Source organism: Mirounga leonina, unplaced genomic scaffold, assembly GCF_011800145.1.
Source record: "Mirounga leonina isolate KUSES-001 unplaced genomic scaffold, KU_Mleo_1.0 Mir_150, whole genome shotgun sequence".
Taxonomy (NCBI): domain Eukaryota; kingdom Metazoa; phylum Chordata; class Mammalia; order Carnivora; family Phocidae; genus Mirounga; species Mirounga leonina.
The window spans coordinates 25890029-25911737 of NW_023270374.1; the positions used below are offsets into that span (position 1 = coordinate 25890029).

Here is a 21709-nt window from a genome sequence, read left to right on the forward strand (position 1 = left end):
CAAGACATTGGACATCACTGCTCCTGGTTCTTGGGCTTTTGGACTTGGACTGAATTATACCACTAGCTTTGCTGGTTCTCTAGCTTGCAGATGGCAGATCATGGGACTTCTTGGCCTCTATAACCAGGTGAGCCAATTCCTATCCATCTATTCTTTTAAAAATTTTTTAAAGATTTATTTTTTTGAGAGAAAGAGAGAGAGAGAATGTGCACACAAGCGGGAGGGGCAGGGAGAGGGGGAGAGAATCCCAGGCCGACTCCACCCTGAGCATGGAGCCCAATGTGGGGCTTGATCTCAAGACCCCAGATCATCTTCCTTCATGCTTTAATCTTCAGGGATTCTTCTGGACAACACAGAATATTCCTAACACTTCTCTGTTTAATTCATAGTCATTCATTCAACAAATATTCATTCTAGGGACAAGGAATGAGCAAAACAGACAAAATCCTGTCTTTGTGAAGATCACAAAAAGTGTAGTAGAAGGTGGGGACAGGAAAGGGACAACAAACAAATGAACAAATAGTATTTCAGGTGGTAATAAGTGCTATGGAGAAAAATCCAGCAGGAAAGGGTACAGAGAAGTAGGGTATTGCTATTTTATTTTTTAAAGATTTATTTATTTTTAGGAGAGTGAGTGAGTGAGCAGGAGCGGCAGAGGGGGAGGGAGAGAGAGAATCTCAAGCAGACTCCGCCCTGAGCACAGAGTGAGATATGGGGCTCAATCTCAGGATCCTGAGATCATGACCTGAGCTGAAACCAAGAGTTGGATGCTCAACCAACTAAGCCACCCAGGCACTCCAGGGTGTTGCTATTTTATTTATTTTTTAATTTTTAAAAAAGATTTTATTTGACAGAGAGAGAGCAAGCACAAGCAGGGGGAACAGCAGGCTGAGGGAGAGGGAGAAACAGGCTGAGCAAGGAGCCTGAGAAGGGCTCAATCCCTGGATCATGACCTGAGCTGAAGGCAGATGCTTAACCGACTGGGCCACCCAGGCGCCCCATGGTGTTGCTATTTTAAATGTGGGTCAGGGGAGGCCTCTCTGAGGAAGTGGCATTTGAGTGGAAACCTGAAGGAGTGAGCCATGCCCACATCTGGGAGGAGAGCATTTGAGGCAGACACAACAGCAAATGCAGAGGCCCTGAAGTTAGCAGTATGCTTGGCATGTCAGAAGAACAGCAAGGCCAATGTGGCTGGAGCAGAGTAAGAGGAGGTGAAAGCAATACAATAGGGGATAAGGTCAGAACTGTAGCGGAGGGCAGATCAGGACCTTTGAAGCTATGACTATAATCCTCAGTGCCAGCAGGAAGAGGATTATCACCTGCATAGGCAGGTTTTATAATCAAGGCTATGAACAGGGAGGGGTGAACACCTGGTGGTGGGGCCGATGGGAGGTCAGAGAAAGCCTCTCGGAGGAGGTAGTTCCTGAGCTGAGTTTTGAAGGATTAACAGGAGGCATCTAGGCAGAAGGGGAGGAGCAGTCCAAGTAGAGAATGCTATAGCAGAGGGTGCTGAGAGACTGGGGTGTATTCAAGTACACATGGTTTTAAGGCTGGTACAAAGGGAGGGAGGCCAGTATCCAGGAGTGGCCAGAAATAGAGCAGAGGAGATTGGCAGGGACCTATTCCTTAATTGGTTGATTGGCTGATTCATTCACTCAAGTGTTTACTGAACGTTAGGTCTATACCAGCCATTGCACCAGGTCTGGTAACAGTGATGGACTCACAACCAAAGATTTTTGGTCTCATGGAACTTACCTTCTAGTGGGGACACAGACAAAAACACACAAACAGACCAAAAAATGACAAGACTAAGAAATGCCATGAAGGAAATGAACAAGAGGCCAAACTAGAGAACATCTTTAGGTGGGGTGTTCAGGAAAATCCTCTCTGAGGTGATATTTAAATAGAGACTTGAGGCATAAGAAGGAACCAGAGTTAGAAGAGGTAGGGGAAGAACGTTCCTGGCCTTGGTCTCAGTGTCACTATCTAATTTGATTTCTCGTCCTCTGAAGGGAGACACGGAGGTCATCAAACAACACAAGCAGAGTTGTAACTGTTGGTCTGGCAAGGCCAGGATTCCATTCAGACTCTGCGGTTTTTAGGACTCGCGTCTCTTAGGCAGGTTCTGGAGGTAGCAGTGTGAAAAATACAATCATGAAATCACAGGTCGGCTGCATGGAGAATTTGGACAGTTCCCAGCCCTCAAGGAAGTCTATAGCTGAGGACTGAAGGGCAACGGTCTTTGAGTACTCTTGGAAGACCCCTCCGGCTGTTCGTGGAGCCTGGAACACTGATTTGGGTGAGTTTCCGACAAGAGAAATATTCAGTAGAGAGGACCACCACCTAGATCGGGTTATAAAACATTTCCCGCACCCTAGAAAGGTAACGGTACTTGAATTTAACCTCCTTTGTAGGTGGGAGTGCCACGTCCTCCGCAAACCCAACCCAACCGCGGCCTCTCCGCCCAGTCCTAGCCTAGCCTGCGAGGAGCTATCCTCGCCCAGTCCACGCACCTGGTTCCCTGAAAGTGAAAAGACCTGCAGCTCCTTCCTACTGCGTCCCTCACGCACTCCTCGGGCACCGCCCCCCGCCAACGTGTTTGGGTCCCATCTCCAGGCCCCGCCCACCTCCAGCACCAACCTCGCGACCCACCTTTGGGTCACGCCTCCTTCCGGCTCATCCCCAGAGTGGCCACCTTTGCGCCCCCTCCTCCCTGTTCTGCTTCCGGGCCCGCCGCCTTCTGTCCCGCTTCAATTTTTCCTCCCTTCTGGATCTCTCTTCGGCCCCATCTCCCGCCCCCTCCTCTAAGGGCTTCGCTTCTCCCAGTTTCGCCTCTGTCTCCCTCTACCCTTAACTCCTCCTACGGGCACGGCCTCCGTTTAGCCCCACCCACAGCCCCTCCTTTCAAGCGCAGCCCTGGCTCCTGGCTCCGCGCGGCCTCCACGGTCTTCCATACCTGCCTTGCGCTTCTCTCGTCTCTGGCATCACCACCCTGTCAGCCCTGCCCCGCCTTCGGCTCGCTTATTGGTGTAGGGGAGTCCCTCTCTCTCTCTCTTTTTCCCGACCTCAGCCCCGCCTCCCAGGCTCCCTCCTCAGTCCCTCCTCCCTGTCAGGCCCCGCCCTGGCCCCGCCTTCCTCTTCCTCCCCGCCGAAGCTCTGGACCTTTCCAAGGCGAGGCTGAGGGGGTGGGGAGAACCCACGCGCTCGGGAAGTCGGACTGTGTCAGGGTGGGGCTGAGGACTCCTAGCGCTTGTGTCACTGTGTCCTTCTCTGGAGGCAGAGTCGGGGGTGTGGAGGGAGGGCCCGGGCCCGGGGCTGGAGCGGCGGGCGGGGCCAAGCTGAGGAAAGCCGTTCAGGGCGCCCCCACCCCCGCGCGCTTCAGTGGTGCCGGCCGAGGGAAGGACTCGGCGGCTGCGGGGCTCGCGCCGCTGTCAGTGCGGCGGGGCGCGCGAGCAGCGCGGGCTCAGGGCGGGCACAGCCGAGAGAAGCTGAGGGGGCGGCGGCGGGGGCGACTCCCGCGCGTGTGCTCAGCTCCTCACGCCGCGGCCGGGGCCGCCTTCTTCCTCCTTCTCTCCCTCCCTTCCGCCCCCGAGTGCGGCGGCACCGCCTCCTTCTGCGCCGCGCGGCTTCCTCCAGACCTCTCGGCGCGGGTGAGTGGGGGCCACGGGCGTCTCCTTGGGGGTGCGGGGGAGTGTTCCTTGTTCCTTTTCGGCCGCCCACCTCTTCGCACGGGTTGCTGCCTATTTTTAGAAACTCTTTTTTCGGCCATTCTGGGCGTCCCGGGAGCAGGACTAACTCCCGGCCCCCTCACCCCGCACCCCCCGCTCCAAACCCCGTGTCGCTGGCCCAGCCCATCCGCGCCTGCCCCCGGCCGTCCGGCGTTCCCTGGCCGCTTCCTCCTCGCGGGCCGGGCCTGGGCCAGGAGTTGGCGGGGTGGGCCGGCGTCCGCTCGGAAGTTAGAGTCTTTGTGCTCGCGCCCCGCCCCGCCCCGCGAGGGGAGGAGGGAGGGGAGGAGGGAGGGGAGTGGAGGCCGCGCCGGGAAGGCCTGGGCGGGCCCGTCCCGGGCTCTAGCCCCGGCCCGGGCTTCTTCCGGCTCTCCCTCCCGGGCTGGGTCTGCCGGCTCCCCGAGGCGCACAGAACTGGCCCTGCCTCGCTCCCCGCGGGCTTGGGCGCCGCCTCGGCCCCCACCGCTGCCGTTGCTGGGCTCGTTGCACTCCTTGGGGCTCGGAGAGGAGCAACAACGCGCCCTAGAGCTGGGGCGGTGTTCCGCACTTCGCGCCTCCCCCTGTGCGGCGGAGCTTCAGTTTGCCCCTCTGTAAGATGGGGGAAAGAAGGTCGCTTCGCAGGATGTTTGTGGATTTAGGGAACTAGTATGTGAGAGAAGTGTTTAATACCAACAGGTAACATTTAATAGACTTGACTAGGAACTTCGTAAGCTTTATTTCATTTAATTCTCAGGCCGGCCTTCTGGGGATTATCCCCCTTTACAGAAGCAGAAGTCAAGGCGCAGAGAGTTAAAATAATTTGCTTCAAATCACAGTAGCCACAGGAGTGTAAAGCCGTGGTACTAGTACTTGTTATTTATTTCTTAGTGTCAGCTTGTGTCATCTCTTAGTGCAGAGAGGATTTTGACTTATCCTTGGGTCACTCCGTTTTCCCTGACTCCTAGGCTAGTGTCCACTATACTGTGGATGAAATCCCATTCTGTGGATAGGGGAGGTCCGAGGGGAAGGAAATTACTATGAATTTCTTGCTAGTATTGCCCGTTAGAATTTGATGAATGTGGCGGACTCCAGATCTCAAGCACAACTGAAGTTCTCTGGGGTTTTGGCTCATGGAAGGCTTAAGTCATTATAACAGTGAGGTCTCTCTTTTATTTACGGCATATTCTTTCCCCGCCCCCCCCCAACTTTGCGTGTTCTCTATAGTGTTTAGATTTATAGCTCCTACTTGGGGGAGGAGAAGCAGGAGTGGCTCAAGTCAACTGCTTCAACTCCCTGCCTTCAAATAGGGTTTTATTTTTCCCATTTCAGATAAGATCAAGAGGGGTAAAAGTGAACTAAAATTAACTTTGGCAAGTTTCTAGTTTTCCAGTGTGTTTGATCCCTATTGTGGGGAGTGTCTAAAAATCAGATAGAGTTCCTAGGCCACATCTTGAAGGAGTCTCCTAATGTTTGCATTAGTTCTTTGGAGTCTGGAGGTCTGTTGTGCTCTCTTTCCAAAATTCTGGATTTAGGAGTTGTGGTAGGTAGGACCTGGAAGGGGTCTTACCATCTGGTCTAACTTTATCTGCCTTGTTCCCCCTATCCTGTTAACACTGGAAAGGGCAAGTACGTTGTCTAAATTCACAGACTGCCTTAGTGACAGAATTAGAACTCCCAGTCTTCTGCTTGGCAGTCCAGTAATAGTTTTATTTCTGCCATCCCTTGCCACCTTTTGAAGGGGCACTAAATTACTTATTCAGGCCTTAACAGAACAGGAATCCTGAGTAAATTGAAATCTTGAGAAAGTTGTTTAGTTCCAGCCACTCTCCATACCTTAGGTTTAGCATTAAAAGGTCAGATTTTGTGCACAGGTGTACCCAGTTCTCATTAGTCATTACTTTTATCGTATGGTACTTTATGGTTTATAGAACTCTTCTGGAATCATCTGATTTCTAACCTAGTTCTGTGAGGGAGTTCTTAGAGTTTGCTTTACATCTCCTTTTTACAGGTGTAATTGAGACACAGCAAGGTTGGGGCACTTGCCTTACTTAGGTCACCAAATTAACAAGTGGTGGGGACAGAACACCTTTCCTGGGCAGAGGATTTGATGTAGCATCATTAACTGAGCCACTCATTGTGGCTCTGTGAACCTGTTTGTGTGGGGACTGTGAAAAATGGCTGTGAAAGTCTATTGTAGTAGTAGAAATAATAACTAACATTTATTAAGTACTTACCAGGTACCAGTTCTTGGACTAAGGACTTCCTGTGGGGTGTCTCATTTATTCCTCAGAGCCGAATGTATGAATTAGTTATTATCTCTGTTTTACAGAGGAAGAAAGAAACAGGCTTAGAGAGGTTATATGACTTGTTCAGGATCATGTAATTGATAACTGCAGACAATATAACTTTAAAGCCGGTGTGGGTTTGTTTTTTGTTTTTTGGTAAAAATATACATGAGGTAAAATTTGCCATTTTATTTTTTATTTATTTTATTTATTTATTTTTATTATTTTTTAAAGATTTTTATTTATTTATTAGAGAGAGAGAGTACAAGTAGGCAGAGAGACAGGGAGAGGGAGAAGCAGGCTCCCAGCTGAGCGGGGAGCCTGACGCGGGGCTCGATCCCAGGACCCTGGGATCATGACCTGAGCTGAAGGCAGCCGCTTAACCAACTGAGCCACCCAGGAGCCCCAAAATTTGCCATTTTAACCACTTTTAAACGGACAGTTTTCTGGCATTAAATACATTCACACTGTTGTCCAACCATCACCACTAACCATTGTTGTCAAGAACTTTTTTTTTTTTTTTAAAGATTTTATTTGAGAGAGAGAGAATGAGAGAGAGCACATGAGAGGGGGGAGGGTCAGAGGGAGAAGCAGGCTCCCTGCCGAGCAGGGAGCCCGATGCGGGACTCTATCCCGGGACTCCAGGATCATGACCTGAGCCGAAGGCAGTCGCTTAACCAACTGAGCCACCCAGGCGCCCGTCAAGAACTTTTTCATTTTCCGCAACTGAAACTCTGTTGCCCTTAAACACTAACTCCCTATTCCCCTCTCCCCCCAGCCCCTGAGGACCACCATTTTATTTTCTGTCTCTGAATTTGACTACTTTAGGTACCTCATATAAGTGGAATCCTACATTCTTTTGTCCTTTAGGGACTGCCAAAGCTGGCACTTCTAGTGCCTCCCTTGAACTCAAGGTGCTTTGTAAGTGCAAAATGGTCCTCTGCAGTAGGGTGTGGCATGCAGCCCCACAGCAGGAACAGAGGCCTGGTTGTACCTCTGGCTAAGCTCTTTTCCCCCTTTTTCCTCTGCTCTGTGGATTGAAGTTCCTTATCACCGAAGCCTTTTCTGGAGATCTGTGCTGGCCCCTTTTGTGTCTTCGAAAGGGACCTCCTACCCTTGAAATAGAACCCAGAGGACTCTCCACCCTTGCTTCTTTGCGCTTGCTTTTCCGACTATCCGGGGTTTGGGAATATCGGGCTGCAGTGATCAAGAATAGCAGTGCTATGACAGCAGCTCGGATCAAAACTACTCAGAGGATGATTAAATGGATTACCTTTATGAAATGCATTCTCTCTGCCCTCCTCTTTCCATAAAGTCACACAAGTAGGATTAGTTTTGGGTTCCTAGAGGGTGTTTATGAATACTCATTGCTTGCAGGTGGTTAAGATGGAGTTAAATGCATTTAGCCTTTCAAAACTCCTTTAGGTTTGACTGCTTCTGTTTCTGTATGTTTGGAAGGTGGTGGAATATGGTGTTTTTGAAGGGTAGTTGGAATTTTGTCCTGATACCAACAGGGGGTGGGGGTGTGAGGTGTTCCAGAGATGGATAATGGGGCAGCAAACAGATCTGAACGTGTTGCACCTTCCTTAAAGATCTGATGGCCTAACATTGCCTAGGTATTAAGTCCAAACCCCTGAGTGCAAGGTGAGGTCTGAATGTGTTGAATTGTTTATTGGATAGAATCTTGTAGTTGAAGGGCTTTTAAAGTCCTGTCGACCAGCCAGCCATCTGGCCAACGTTTGAATTGGCTACTTGCTGAGATTCGGTTTCATTGGACACTTAATTATTAGAAAGTTTTCCGTTTACAGAGAAATTATTAAGCATCTGCCATGCACAGTCCTAAGCTTGGGGATTTGAGTCTGTACAGCCTCGTGGGGAAGGCAGGCAAGTAAACAGGCAATGTGAGAAGTGTTGTGAATAGGGATAAACAATATTACAGCATAGAGGAATGGTAACTAACCAAGCCTTGGAGGTTTCTTCAGAGAAGTTGGCTAAGCCCAGATCTCAAGAAAAACAGAGACGTAAGGCAGGAGGAAAAGAAGAGATTTGGAGAGTTGAGACAAAGATAAGATTAGGCAGAAGGAATAGCAAATCTATTGATGGTGGTGGTGATAGTTGAGACTTTTGGCCATTTCCTATATCAGGTGCTACTCTAAGCATTTAACATGTGCTAATTTTTTCCTATAACCACCCCGAAAAGTACATACTATTGTTATTCCCATCCTGTAGGTGAGGGGTTGCATTTAACCCAGAGGGGTAAATACATCTCTCACGTTTCTCAAGATTTCTGGGTGGAGCATAAAGCAAAAGATGGGGGGATATGGCAAGAGATGAGATGAGACTGGTAAGGTAGGTAGAGCAGAAGCCAGGTCATGAAAGGGCCTTGTTGTTCCGGTTGACGAATTTGGACTTCATTTCGAGGTGAAGGGGGGGCCATGCTCCTATGGGCATTTTAGAAGGATATCTCTAGCTACCTGTTTGGGGAGTGGTTTGGAGGTCTAGAGCACCATGGGCAAAAAGACCAGTTAGAAGGAGGCTGTTGTGGTAATACAGGTAGGAGATGATGGGGTTTCCAATGAAGGATGTGTATGTGTAGAAGGACTTGAGCAGTGAGACACAAAGATTACTGGTGTGGAGAGTCATCAAGGATGACTTCTAGATTTCTTTCTGGTGCAGTTATATAGATGGGGATGCTGATTATTGAGGTGAAGACATAAGAGAGGAGTTGGATTTCTCATGCAGGTTCATCTTACGTCTGCTTTCATTTACCTTCTAGTTATTGATCCTAGTTCTCCAAGGGGAGGGTTGGGGGTGGGAAGCATGGGTGAGGGACAGTATTGCACAACACATCTGGTAACTATTCCTGGCTAAACTGGATGATGTAAACATCAGTTTAGAAAAGGAGGAAATATTGATCCCAGACATTTAGGCCCTGCATAGCCCTGAAGACTGCTTATGTTAAGCCAAGGAAGGCTTACATTTTTTCTAGACAACGCCTTTGGTGCTGAGACTCTCCATCTGCTTATGTGGCCCTCTGTAAGTCACCTGTGTTTACTACTGGCTAGGCACTGGGAAAACAAAGGTAAGTAAGCTGTAGCTTCCGGAGCTTGCATCCAGAAAGGCAGCAGATCTCAGTAGCTTAGATAACAGTGGTGGAGGCAGAGGGTGGGGTGGGGCAGGTCAGGGTGGGACAGGATGGGGAGGGACCATGAGGGATTTTTGTTGGGACAGAAGTCAGGAGACCCTGCTGTGTACTCCAAGTCTTTTTGTCAGGTGGCGAAGGTCCCGGTTTATTCATCTGAATAATGATAGAAAATAATGACTAGATGACTATATGAGGGTCCCTTCTAGCAATAACATTTTATGATTCTAGATCATGATTTAGATAGTATATCTCTTGGAGAGGCATTTTCTTTCCTCCTTTCTCTCTTCCCTTTTTTTTCTTAGGCAGTGGTTGGGGGAGGGGGTATATAGACATGAATGTCTATAAAAACCTAGTTTTTTTTTTTTTCTCTTTTGGCTTCATGTATAAAATGTATAATTGGAAGGGGAGATGACTAGTAATGTTAGCCTGCTGACCTACAACTTCCCACTAGGTTCTGTAAGGAAAGTTTTAGACCCGAGGTGGCGTACAGCTCCTAGACTCTGAGGATTAGAGAGAGGGGGGTAGTGGGATAAACTGGGAAACCCAGTCATGAGCCTGAGGGTCATTCTGTCTGGTTCCTGCTACTAACTCAGTCTGTGGGCTTGGCCAACTCCTTTCCTTCTCTGGCCGGCCTCATTTCATCATAAAATAGTCTAAGACCTCCCTTAAATTTTGTAAAAGACCAAAAGGGTGGGAGCCAGAGCGAAAAAGGTTTGGAGGTCCTTCTCTACTCATTTTCGTCTCCCTGCTTACGTGAATAACTAGAGATAGGTATCTACCCAAGTATTAATTAGTTACCTATTTATTTATTTTTAAAGTTTTTTTTTTTTTTTTAAGATTTTATTTATTTGACACAGAGAGAGAGAGCACAAGTAGGCAGAGCGGTAGACAGAGGGAGAGGGAGAAGCAGGCTCCCTGCTGAGCAGGGAGCCCAATGTGGGACTTCCATCCCAAGACCCTGGGGTCATGACCTGAGCCAAAGGCAGATGCTTAACCGACTGAGCCACTCAGACGCCCTATTATCTTTTGTTTCCACAGCCCCTTCTTTTTCTTTGGTTTTAGTGTCTCTTTTACTTCATAATGGACTTGATGTGAATAAGTAGGCTGTACCTCATCAGAGGAGGGGGGGAGGGTGGAATATTATCACTGGGTTCTAGTTTATATTCCCAAAAAGTCATTTAGGCTGTCCACTGCCCCCTGCTCTCCATGCAGGGGTAAGGGTAGGGAGATTGTGGTTAAATATGTAGATTTTTCTGAGGCTCAGACACATGTATTTGGAGTGCTCCACTGACTGAAGTGCAAGTCTGGCCATTCTCCCCACATGCCCAGTGTGGTTCTACTGGCGGAAACAGCAGGCATTTGATGCTTGCCAAAGACATGTAATTATAATTACCTGATATTCTCTGGGATCTCAGTCTTTCTGTCTAAAACAACAGGGTTGGACTAGATAATCTTGAATGATATTTTTACCTCTTAATAGTATGAATTACGGTTCTCAAGCTGTAAGTGGCTTGAGAATTTGTCTCTGGAAGGAGCATTGAGAGTATGTTATAGGGCTAAATTCTGGGTTCACAGATACCTTTCGGTATATAAACAGATGGATATTGCTTTTTAGAGTGGACAGATTGCTGAAAAATTGCTTGTGAGATGAATTTATCAAATTGTCTGCCGAGTTCCATTATAAACTTGGAGCTGTTGTCCCATGGACAAACTTGGAGTCTAAGACTATAAAAAATTATATTTAAATATGTAGCAAACTGTTTAAAATCATAGAATAAAGAGAACATTAAAAAAAAAAAAAACACTATAAGATACCCAAACAGTACTAGGGCTGGAAAAAACACTAGACCAGAAATTTGCATTTCCTTAGAGCTTTAGCTTTATGAGGTAGATACCTCTGCTGAGGTTACCTGGCCCTTGAAATGCCGTCTGTAGAGAGTGAATAGTTCTGTTTATTTGTCAAGGTAAGAATCATTGCTTTATTCCAAGTAAGTATTCTCTTTTAGAAGGCCAGGCTTATAAGCTTAATATTATTGGCCAGGTTTTCTTCATTCCAGAGGCATTTATCTGGTATTTAGCAGTCTCCTGTTTGTTTTGTTAAGGATTTTACTAAGCCTAGTTAAAGGTATTGTTTGCATGGTGTCTGTTGATCTGTTTGTCTAGTTTCTTTTGTAATTATTTGTGCCAGTGAAAGCAAGCTCAGCAGTAGATTTAAAAGAATCATTTCCATAACTCATTATTTCTCTAGGTCTGGGTTTCCTTTCTGGAAGTATGATCATACTACACTGAGAAGTCAAATGTTGTTCCCTGCTTACACAGACCATTTTAAGGCTTTGGGACTTTGTTCTTCCAGATAGCTGTAAGCTGACACTGAATGACGGTTTTGTCAATATAATAATTACAGCTACGCCTGAATCAGTTGAACACAAGAATATCTTTTCTTCAGACCTTAAAGACTCACCCTAAATTGATTTTCACACCAATTAAAAGACTAAAATTAGGGTCTTGGTAGAGTTATCATGCTAAGTAGGTTACCTAGCTGCTGTAGCATGATTATGCTTGGGTAGCTGCTTTCCATCCCAAAGTTCAGTCATTCATTTCCAGGTATTTGGAGTACCTGCTGTATTCTCTCTATGGAGAACATAAAAGCAAGCAGGACATAATTCCTGCCCTCAAATTATTTTCAGTGTTGAGAGGGAGACAGAGAAGTACAGTAGATCCTAGCTGCTGCTTATTCCTGCTTCCTTGGCCCAGATATTTGGGTTGAGGGTTCAGACTAGAAATAGAATTGATGGATGTATCACTAGGCAAGGAGACCTGTTTGAATGTGACTTCCAATGTTTAGAAAGAGTTAACTTATATTAGAGAGAGCGCACGCACACACACACAAGCTCACTCGAGCAGGGGGAGGGGCAGAGGGAGAGAAAGAATCTTGAAGCAGACTCCCCACTGAGCAGGAGCCCAACATGGGGCTTAGACCCTGAGATCATGACCTGAGCCGAGATTATGACCTGAGCCAAAATCAAGAGCCCCCAAATCAAGAGCTGGGTGCTTAACCAACTGAGCCACCCAGGTGTGCCCTCCCCACCTTTATTTTCCCTCCCTTTATCCTCTGTTGCTGAGGTGTCCCACATGCAGTGTTTTATAAAGTGAAGAATGTGAGGGTAGGGGACAACATTGTCCTTCAGGTTTGGGTGTCCAGACATCTGCCTAGTGCTTTCCCTGTTTTCCTCACATCAATTCTCTGGCTGGCTTCCAGAAAGATTTGATATTGTCTAGGTTCTTATTTAGGAAGGAAGAAAATTAAGTTTTATATTGAATTATTTTATTATACTCAGTTTTGAAATAAGATAGTTCTCTATTTTGCTTGCAAGTGAATTATTTTAGGTGTGGTTTCTGGCATTTGCTCAATTTGTGACTTACTAGTTGTGATTAAATTGTGGTTCTTGAGCCCACTGCCACTGTCTGTACCAGCCGCCTTTGACTCTTTGCAGCACAGATCCCTTAGGAAATGGAGGGACTGTTGAACTTACCCTGATCTTGAAGGGGGTCTTCCTCTTTCCTGGTCTCTACACTCAAAAAAGTTCTTTGGGATGCTGTGTTGTGTTCATAATTTCTTCCAGCAATTAATTTAGCATTGCCTATGAGGCCTAGAAGAAGAGGAAATATGTCTGTGCCTGTTCTTGAAGATTGTGGACAATATTGAAATCAGTCATCCAAACTGTATGGAGCCCACCTAGTGCCTTCTTGGTGCTGTGAGGGATGTAAACATGTATAGCATATTGTTGCCTTCAGGAAACCCATGGTCTCTTTGGGGAGATAAGATTATCATGAATATGTATCTGACAGTAAGGCAGTTTGGTGTAGATAGCTTGGTTTGGAAGACTAAGGTCTACTCTTGTTCCCTGGCACTAATTTGGCCAGGTAAACGGAAATAAGTCATTTTTCCTCTTGGAACCTCCTTTTTGTCATCTATAAAAGGGGATTAATACTCCTTATCTTAACTTCCTCACAGTGTTATTGTGAGGAGCAAGTTAGATAATGTTACTAAAAGTTAAAAAAGTACATTATAAAACCAGATGATGAAATTTATATGTGAAGAATACACGGGCCATTTGTCAGAGTTAATAGGTAAATGGCAGAGTTTTCCATAGAAGAGGAGATCTCTTTGGGCTGGAGTGACCAGGAAGAGTGGTCTGAATCAGCCTCTAGGATTGGAGAAAAGAATGATGGAAGTATTTAGACAGGGGCAGTGATGTGGCAGAAGGCTAGGAAAAACTTCAGGGGGTCAGGGGGGAGCAGGTAGTGTTCTCCAACCTCAAGCCACAGGGTAGGCGTATGTTCAGCTTTAGTAGTTACTGCCAAACACTTTTCAGAGGCATCCCAGATCACACTGCCATCAGTGGTATATGAGAGAATTCCTGTTGCTCCATGTCCGTGTCAACACTTAGCATTGTCTATATTTTTCATTTTAAGTCATGCTGATTGGTGTGTAGTGACAGAAGTGAATTTTAAGAACCATAATTTGGGTTCTCAGCAGTACCATAAAAAGGAAAAGAGATTGGGATTTCAGAGGAGGGAGAGACTGCTGCATTTTTGGGGGGGTGGTACCCAGGGAACATTTATGGAGGTGTGAGCATTTCACTGGGTTTTGTAGGATAAAGATAGTGACTGTATATTATCTGGGACCACTTCAGTTTTTTGTATTCTGTCTGTGCTTATAAATTGTGAACCGATATTTCTTTTCTATAAGTATATATATATATATATATTTGTGTGTGTGTGTGAACCAGTATTTCTGTGTTTGGACTATATCTCCCAGACTACTCAGAGGCAACACCCAGATATCCCTTCTCAGTTGCTGTGCCCCTGTCCCTTCTCCTCCCTTTTTCCCCAGAAAGTATGGTCACAGGAGATTTTAGGCTGTAGAGATAGAGGACATTCTGTATGTGATGGGAACATCTTGAACAGAAGCACACGAGTGACTAAATTGAGTGGCATCCCTATTCCTGCTAATGAGCTGAGGTGGAGGGGGGAGGATGTGTCTCATACTTTAAGGGTGGGATGCCTTCTCATAGCCTTCTGGAGCAGGTGGAAAAGGTCTGTTCCCAAGCCAGTTTGTATTTAAACTGGATAGAAGGATGAGAATGACTCTTTGCCTATAATTACATCATTTCAGGGAATAAATTAATCCAGTGAACAGTCCTACTTGAAATATGTTGAGAGTTTGTCTTCTCTTAAAAGAAGGGGGAGGGGGCAAGATGGGAATGCCAAAACCTAAAGAGCTTAGTCTCTCTGAGCTCATCTATTACTTGTATATTTGCTCAGGGAAAAATTGCCATTTCTTGGTCAGCTTTTATCCTGCTGGGTCGACCCTAGCTGGGTGTTTATTTTCTGTAGTTTTACCAAATCACTTTGAAGGCTGGCATGAACATTGATCATTTCTTAGAGCCTTTCCTCTTTGTTCTGTCAGCAAATATTAGAAAATGTACCCTAAATTATCTGGTTGGGGGAAATAAGGTGGCCCTGCCTGCTCCCAGAGCAGCATTTCCATGTTAAACATTAGTCAGGTCCTGATCCTGTGTCAGGTCCTGGGGTATTTGTCAGGAGAGACTGGGGATGTTAGAGCTGCCACTGGGAACATTTTTGCCAGAGGGTATTTCGGGTTTCTGTCGAGGAGACTAGTTGAGTACTTGATTAAAAATCTGAGCTAGGTTCTAAACCTAAGTTTGTGTTTCATATTAATAATTGCTGCCATGTATTGGGTGCCCACTCCGTTGAGATACCATGCCTGGTACCTTGTGTTCATACTAACAGGGCTGATGTTTATTGAAAGTTACTATGTGCTAAGTTCTTTGTGTATATAGAAATCTTTATAAATGATGTATTATAAGACTTATATGTGTAAATTTATATCATTTACGTGTTATATAATTTTATATGTCAAATATGGGTGGCTCAGTTGGTTAAGCGGCTGCCTTCGGCTCAGGTCATGATCCCAGAGTCCTGGGATTGAGCCCCACGTCGGGCTCCCTGCTCAGTGGAGAGCCTGCTTCTCTCTCTCCCTCTGCCTGCCTCTCTGCCTACTTGTGCTGTCTCTCTCTCTCTCTGTCAAATAAATAAAATCTTAAAAAAAAAAGATTTCTTAAAAAAAAATCTGTATATATAAAAACCATATTTATTCTCACCTCAACCCTAAGAAGTAGGTTCTGTTGATCCTCATAGATGGGAAACTGAGACACTAGGAGGTTAAGAAATACGCCTATAGTCAACACTGCTAGTAAATGGAGTTGCCAGGATTTAAACCTAACCAATTATTTTTAATATGGAAAATTTTAAACATATACAAAGTAGACAGAGTAGGTTAATGAAGCATGATATACCTATCACTCAGCTTCAATTCACAATCATATTTTGTTTATACCCCTACCTACTTCTCCTCATCCTGCGCTTTGAAGAAAATCTCCGCTGTTCTATTTTGCCCTTAACTATTCCACAATATATTTCTAAAGGAAGACTTTAAAACAACCACAGGGGCAACTGGCTGGGTCAGTCAAGAGAGCATGTGACTCTTGATCTCAGGGTTGTGAGTTCCAACCCTATGTTGGGGTAAAGTTTATTTAAAAAACATGAAACACAACCACAATGCCATTTTCATACCTTATAAAATTTAACAATTACCTTAATACCATCAAAATCCAGATTGTGTTCAAATTTCCAATTATCTCATAAATGTCACAATCTTATTTTTACAGTTTGTTTGACTTAGGATTCATATAAGATCCACACATTTTAATTGGTTGTTACATATCTTAAGTCTCTTAATTTTGTAATTTCACTTCTATTTTTGTTGTTGTTACCTTTATTTGTTGAAGTAACTGGGTTTTTCCTGTAGGGTTTTCCGTGTTCTGAATTTTCTGTAAATTGGTGGTTGTATCTAGGGGACAGTGTATGTCTTAATCCTCATGGCAACTCTACAAAAAATAGGTATTCTTTTTTTTTTTTTTTAAGATTTTATTTATTTATTTGACAGAGACACAGTGAGAGAGGGAACACAAGCAGGGGGAGTGGGAGAGGGAGAAGCAGGCTTCCTGCTGAGCAGGGAGCCCGATGCGGGGCTCTATCCCAGGACCCTGGGATCATGACGTGAGCTGAAGGCAGACGCTTAACGACTGAGCCACCCAGGTGCCCCCCAAAATAGGTATTCTTATTTTGCAGATGAGAAAACAGACGGAGAAAGGTTGAGTTGGGTGGTTTGCCCAAGGCCTCACAGCAACCTTGGATGTGAACATAGACCTTCTTGCCTCCAAAGCCCTCGTTCTTTGCTTTTTACCACTCACGCATTCTGTGAGCTTGGGCAAATCACTTTAAGTTCTTGGGCCTTAGTTTCTTTGATATGTACACTGAGAACTCCCACAGGAGTGGTGGTTTATGGGTCTATGACCTTTGAGTGCCTACCATGTAATGGCATGGTACTAGATGCTGGGTGATACTCAGATGAATGAGACTGTCTTCAGTGAGCAGGTAGTCAGCTAGGGACTGTAGGACCATACCCTCTTTCAGACATGGAGCCTGTTTTGGCCATGGCGGGACTATAGGAGCTTCCTAACTAGCCTCCCTGCATCCTTTCTTGCCCTCTTCCATGCCATGGTCCTCCCTGCTGCCAGATGCCTTTTTCTAAAAACCATTTTTGTTGTGTTCTCCCCTGCTCATAAATCTAGTTTGAAGGACTTGGTAAATAAACAAAATTTTTCCAGCAATAAACCTTCCCTCCTTGGATTGAGTTACTATTTCAAGGGCAGCTAGTCTTTTCTGTTTGGCAAAGATGTTACTGCTTTTATGGAAATGCTGAGGAAATCTGGAGATGATAGAGTCATAATGGAGTAAAGCATGGGAATGCCATCTTGATTCAGGGGAGGGCATACATTTAATTTAGCATTGTACTGTTCACTCCCAAGGATATCTGACTGTAATGGGGCAGTTGTGTTCTTCTGCAAAGAAAACAGCTTTTAGTTGTTAGAGTTCAGGGACAGGAGTTTTAAAGATAACCCTTTTAGGGGGACCAAGCTGCTGAGCCTTCATTTTACTGGCTAGCCAAGCCATTAAAATCAATATGGTATATAGGATTGAATGTGGTATATAGAGAAGTGGTTTGGATCTCTAGTAATTTGGGTGGCAGACAGTCAGCACTGGGTCCAGGACGACATACAACTATAAGTAGTAAAGTCAAAAGTCCAGAGAAGTTAGGGCGCCTGGGTGACTCAGTTGGTTAAGCGACTGCCTTTGGCTTAGGTCATGATCCTGGAGTCCCGGGATCGAGTCCCGCATCGGGCTCCCTGCTCGGCGGGGGGTCTGCTTCTCCCTCTGACCCTCTTCCCTCTCGTGCTGTCTCTCATTCTCTCTCTCAAATAAATAAATAAAATCTTTAAAAAAAAAAATTTTTTTTTTACTGGATTGAGTCCCGCATCGGGCTCCCTGCACGGCAGGGAGTCTGCTTCTCCCTCTGACCCTCTCCCCTCTCATGTGCTCTCTTTCTCATTGTCTCTCTCTCAAATAAATAAATAAATAAAATCTTTAAAAAAAAAAAAAAAGTCCAGAGAAGTAAGGTTCAGGGCATTTGTATCCCTAGAGTGCCTTGCATGTAATAGGTACCTAATATCTTTAAATCTTTCTTTAAAAAAAAATACTTTCGACCGTGGATTAAGCAAAAGAAGGAGGTGGAATCATGGGTTCTAAAGCTCAGGAGCCAAGTGGTGTAGGACCCTGGATAGCTCCTTGGAAAAGCAGTTCCTCTGGCAGAAGTTAGGCGTCCTTAGGGGACTCCTAAATCCTTCCTGTTTAGAACTAGTCAGAGGATCTTCTCCTCTAGATCAGGGATTGCAAACTGGCAGCCCCTTGGGGTGTTTCTGGCCTGCATACATATTTTGTTTGACTTGACCTGCAGTGTTTTTCTGTTTTGTTTTGAGTTGGACGCCAGCCTGGGGATATTGGGGCTGCCTTTCAGTGGAGATACTTTGTATGAGATCAGAGGTCCTGGCATGTGGGTTGTGAGGGTGACTGATTTCTCCTGAAGAGGGAGGAGGATTTTTTGAGGAAGTTTCAGGGGCTGGAACAATTTTCGTATTCACAGACGTGGGAATAGCCTCCAGCGATTTTGTGGAAGGCTTCACTTCCTGAGCTCTCTACCAGGGACTCCCTGTATTGTGACTCCTTGTGCACTGGCCTGTCCAGGTTTAAGAAGCTTGTAGCTTGGCTTTTTTTTTGGTCTTTGGCACAGGGATATGATTCTGATCTTTGGACAAGTCTGCATTACCAGCTTAGTTTGGCAAAATGCTTTTGTTTAAAGAATCACATTCTTCATTTCTGTTCATTTCACATACTGTTTCCTTATTGGCTGGCTTCTTTATTTTTTTGTTTTTTATTTTTTTAATGTTTTTAATTTATTTATTCATGAGAGTCAGAGAGAGAGAGAGGCAGAGGCAGAGGGAGAAGCAGGCTCCCCACCTAGCAGGGAGCCCGATGCGGGACTTGATCCAGGACCCTGGGATCATGACCTGAGCCGAAGGCAGACGCTTAACCATCTGAGCCACCCAGGTGCCCTGGCTGGCTTCTTTAGATAGGGCATATTTGTTCTCAAGTTTGTCAGAGCCCTCACCATTTCCTGTTGTCTCTGTGATCCAGTGCCAGTTGCCATTTATCACCAGACTGGCACTTTTTTCTTCGAAACACTTGGTCAGCTGTACTTATTTTTGCTACTTGCTTGGTCCGTTTGGGCCAACCCCGCTCTGGTTGGAACTCTAATATTGAAGGGACTTTGCCCAGTTACAGTGCTCTTAGTCCCCTGGGACTAGATGAATTATCTTCATTTTATTAGAAACTCTGGTGTCCCTGTTGGCTATTAAGTCTGTGTTTTGGCTTGTCTTAGGATTTCACAAGGACAACAACTAGTCAAGGCTCAGTGAACCTTGTCCTTATAAAATTAGCATTTTTCACAGTCTCTGACACAAGTTTGGCGGGGGTGGGGGTATGGAAGGCGGGTCCCAATGCCTCATGGAAGAAACCATGACATCTAATACAAAACTATTTTACTTAGGAATTAGTCCCTGGTCTTTCTCCCCACCTAGCTGCAATGAGCAGCAGCTCCTATGTGTGGAAAGTAGGTGACTTTTTCTGAGTGACTCTTCTTGTTGCCTTTTCCCTTTGGCTTCTGTAATTACTGTAAAATCATCTTGTATGTGGAGCACCATGGTAATTTCCATGATAACTGATCATGATTTCCCAGATAAAGGGAGGAAGCTAATAAGTATTAGGAACTCGAAAAGGATATTGGGCTAAGTTCTTGTGATGCTGGTAGAATTTTGAGCTGGAAAGGACTTTTCAGCAACAAAGGCCTAATTAAACCTTTTCCTTTTATAGGCAAGTCCCTATTTGAGATCCTTAGCTTAGTGTTTCTTTGTGCTCCCTACTCTCTATAGCTTTTTCCCCATTATATCCTACTGGACCATGAGCTCCACAAAGGTAGGAGCCATGCCTGTCTTGTTAATTACTGTTTTCCCAGTGCTTACCATAGGACCGGAGTATGTTTTGAGTGAGTAGATAAACTATGTTGGAGTTTCTCAAACTGGGACACATGGCTGCATATATGAAATCACTGGATAAAACATACCTTCCTGAAGTGTCAGTGTACTCAGATTTTTTGGAGTTGAATTAGTTTAAATATTATAACTAGTAATTGAAAAGTTTACTCATATTAAATCATGTTAGTATGGAATTTTTTTTTTAGATGAGAAGGTATCAGATAAATTATAGGATTACAGTAGGCCCTTTGACCTTTACCTCACGGGCTCTAGGGTTGCCAGAACTCTTGATTTTTTTTTTCTTTTTTTTTTTTTAAGATTTAATTTATTTGAGAGAGAGAGTACGCACATGTGGGCAGGGGCAGAGGGAGAGAAATCTCCAGCAGGCTTCCCGCTGAGTGAGGAGCCTGATGCTGGGAGCCCAAGATCACGACCTGAGCCAAGACCAAGAGTCAGATGCTCAACTGCCAGAGCCACCCAGGTGCCCTGAGAGCTCATATTTTTGAGAAGCTGGAAAATTTTCTAAAAACACGAGATCTGATTTGAAATGTTAGCAGTTAATTCAGAGGGTGGTTGTTTTTTTTTTTTAAGATTTTATTTATTTGACACAGAGAACACAAGTAGGCAGAGAGAGAGGGAGAAGCAGGCTCCCTGCTGAGCAGGGAGCCTGATGTGGGGCTCAATCCCAGCACCCTGGGATCATGACCTGAGCCGAAGGCAGACGATTAACTGACTGAGCCACCCAGGCGCCCCAATTCAGAGGTTTTTAAACAAATTTATGTGGGTCAGACAAAACAATTCTTGGGCCTGAGCATCTGTTTGTGACCTAGGAGATAAACAGGTCTGGGCAAGGGACTAAATTTTGGACAGGGCCAAATGGATAATAGTGTCAGGGACAGCTGCCATTCTGGGTCTGACTTCTCCTTGGCTTCAAACTGGCCATAACTCAGAGTGGAAAGAATGAAGTTATGACTTGATAGGTTAGGAAAATTCCCACATTACATGTCACCCTCTGTGGGAAGCAGCTTCTATAAATTCATAGACTATGCAGCCTCTAAGAGAGCTTCACCTTTACTCCCCTTGTTTTGCAGATGAAATTGAGGTCCCGGGAAGGAAGCAGAGCTTTTCTGGGGTCCTGGGCAGGCCCTGCTTCAAACTCCAGACCTTTGTTTGGTGCTCCTGCCTCACGCACTCTTAGGGCATGGGGCAAGGGGTTTTGGCTACTTTGGGGTGGTTGGTAGAGCTGGAGCAAACTCTCATTTTTTGGCACAGCTCTATCATCTTGTGCAAAGGGAGGGTTGAGGTGGCAGTTAGTAAATGTGCTCAGTCTCAGCACAAACGGTCTTTCTGTCGCTAGCATCAGATTGACCTTATTTTTTCTACCTAGAAAGATGTAGAGGACAGCTCAGCAACAAGGAACCTCAGTGCGAAGAGAAGATCCGTCTCTGCTTCTTCTGTTTCCTCCCCTCCAGCTCCTTTCTCCTTGAGCCCTACTGCCCTCCCTTTTGCATCACTTTCCCCCACCGCTAATCCCCACCCTTTTATTCCTTATTTTTCTGACTGTCGCCTGCCCTTCTCCTCTGTGGGAAATTCTTATAATGCTTCTGTAGTAGGCAGAGCCTGGGATTGGACCTGTTTCCAGGGTTTTTGAGGGGACTTGCTCTAAAGTAGGGCAACTAAAAAAAAGGAGATTAAACATTTTAAAACAGTGCCCTCTTCTCCACCTAACCCCAGGTTGGAAAGGATAAAATCTCAACTCTGGGCTTGGCTACAAGGCTCATACAGTCTGGTGCCACCTCACTATGCTGCCTTCTGTCAGCGGCATGGTAACAGCCCCTGTTTCCCTGTGCTCCCACTCAGTTCAGCATGACTTTGTTGTTTGACCGTTCCCTTGCGTAGAAAGCTCTCAGCTCCCTGCCCCCTTTACCAGACAAGCTTCTGTTCATTTTTTCGAAGCATTCCAAATGCCATCTTCTCAATGAAGCATTCCATGATCCC

At 45.5% G+C, this 21709-nt stretch overlaps 1 protein-coding gene across 5 annotated transcripts in view; it reads left to right on the plus strand.

Moving 5' to 3' along the window:
• The first annotated feature begins 3256 nt into the window (after positions 1-3256).
• The window catches only part of RALY (RALY heterogeneous nuclear ribonucleoprotein), an 80749-nt gene continuing 62296 nt past the window's right edge, over positions 3257-21709 (plus strand). Inside the window, exon 1 of one of the 5 annotated variants that reach the window (XM_035006133.1) lies at positions 3257-3650. The gene's annotated coding sequence lies outside the window, so the exon portion shown is untranslated. Of the gene's footprint in view, positions 3651-3976; positions 4401-21709 lie in introns of those variants that run through there. The other 4 variants (XM_035006131.1, XM_035006135.1, XM_035006132.1 and 1 more) reach the window with 4 other exon arrangements.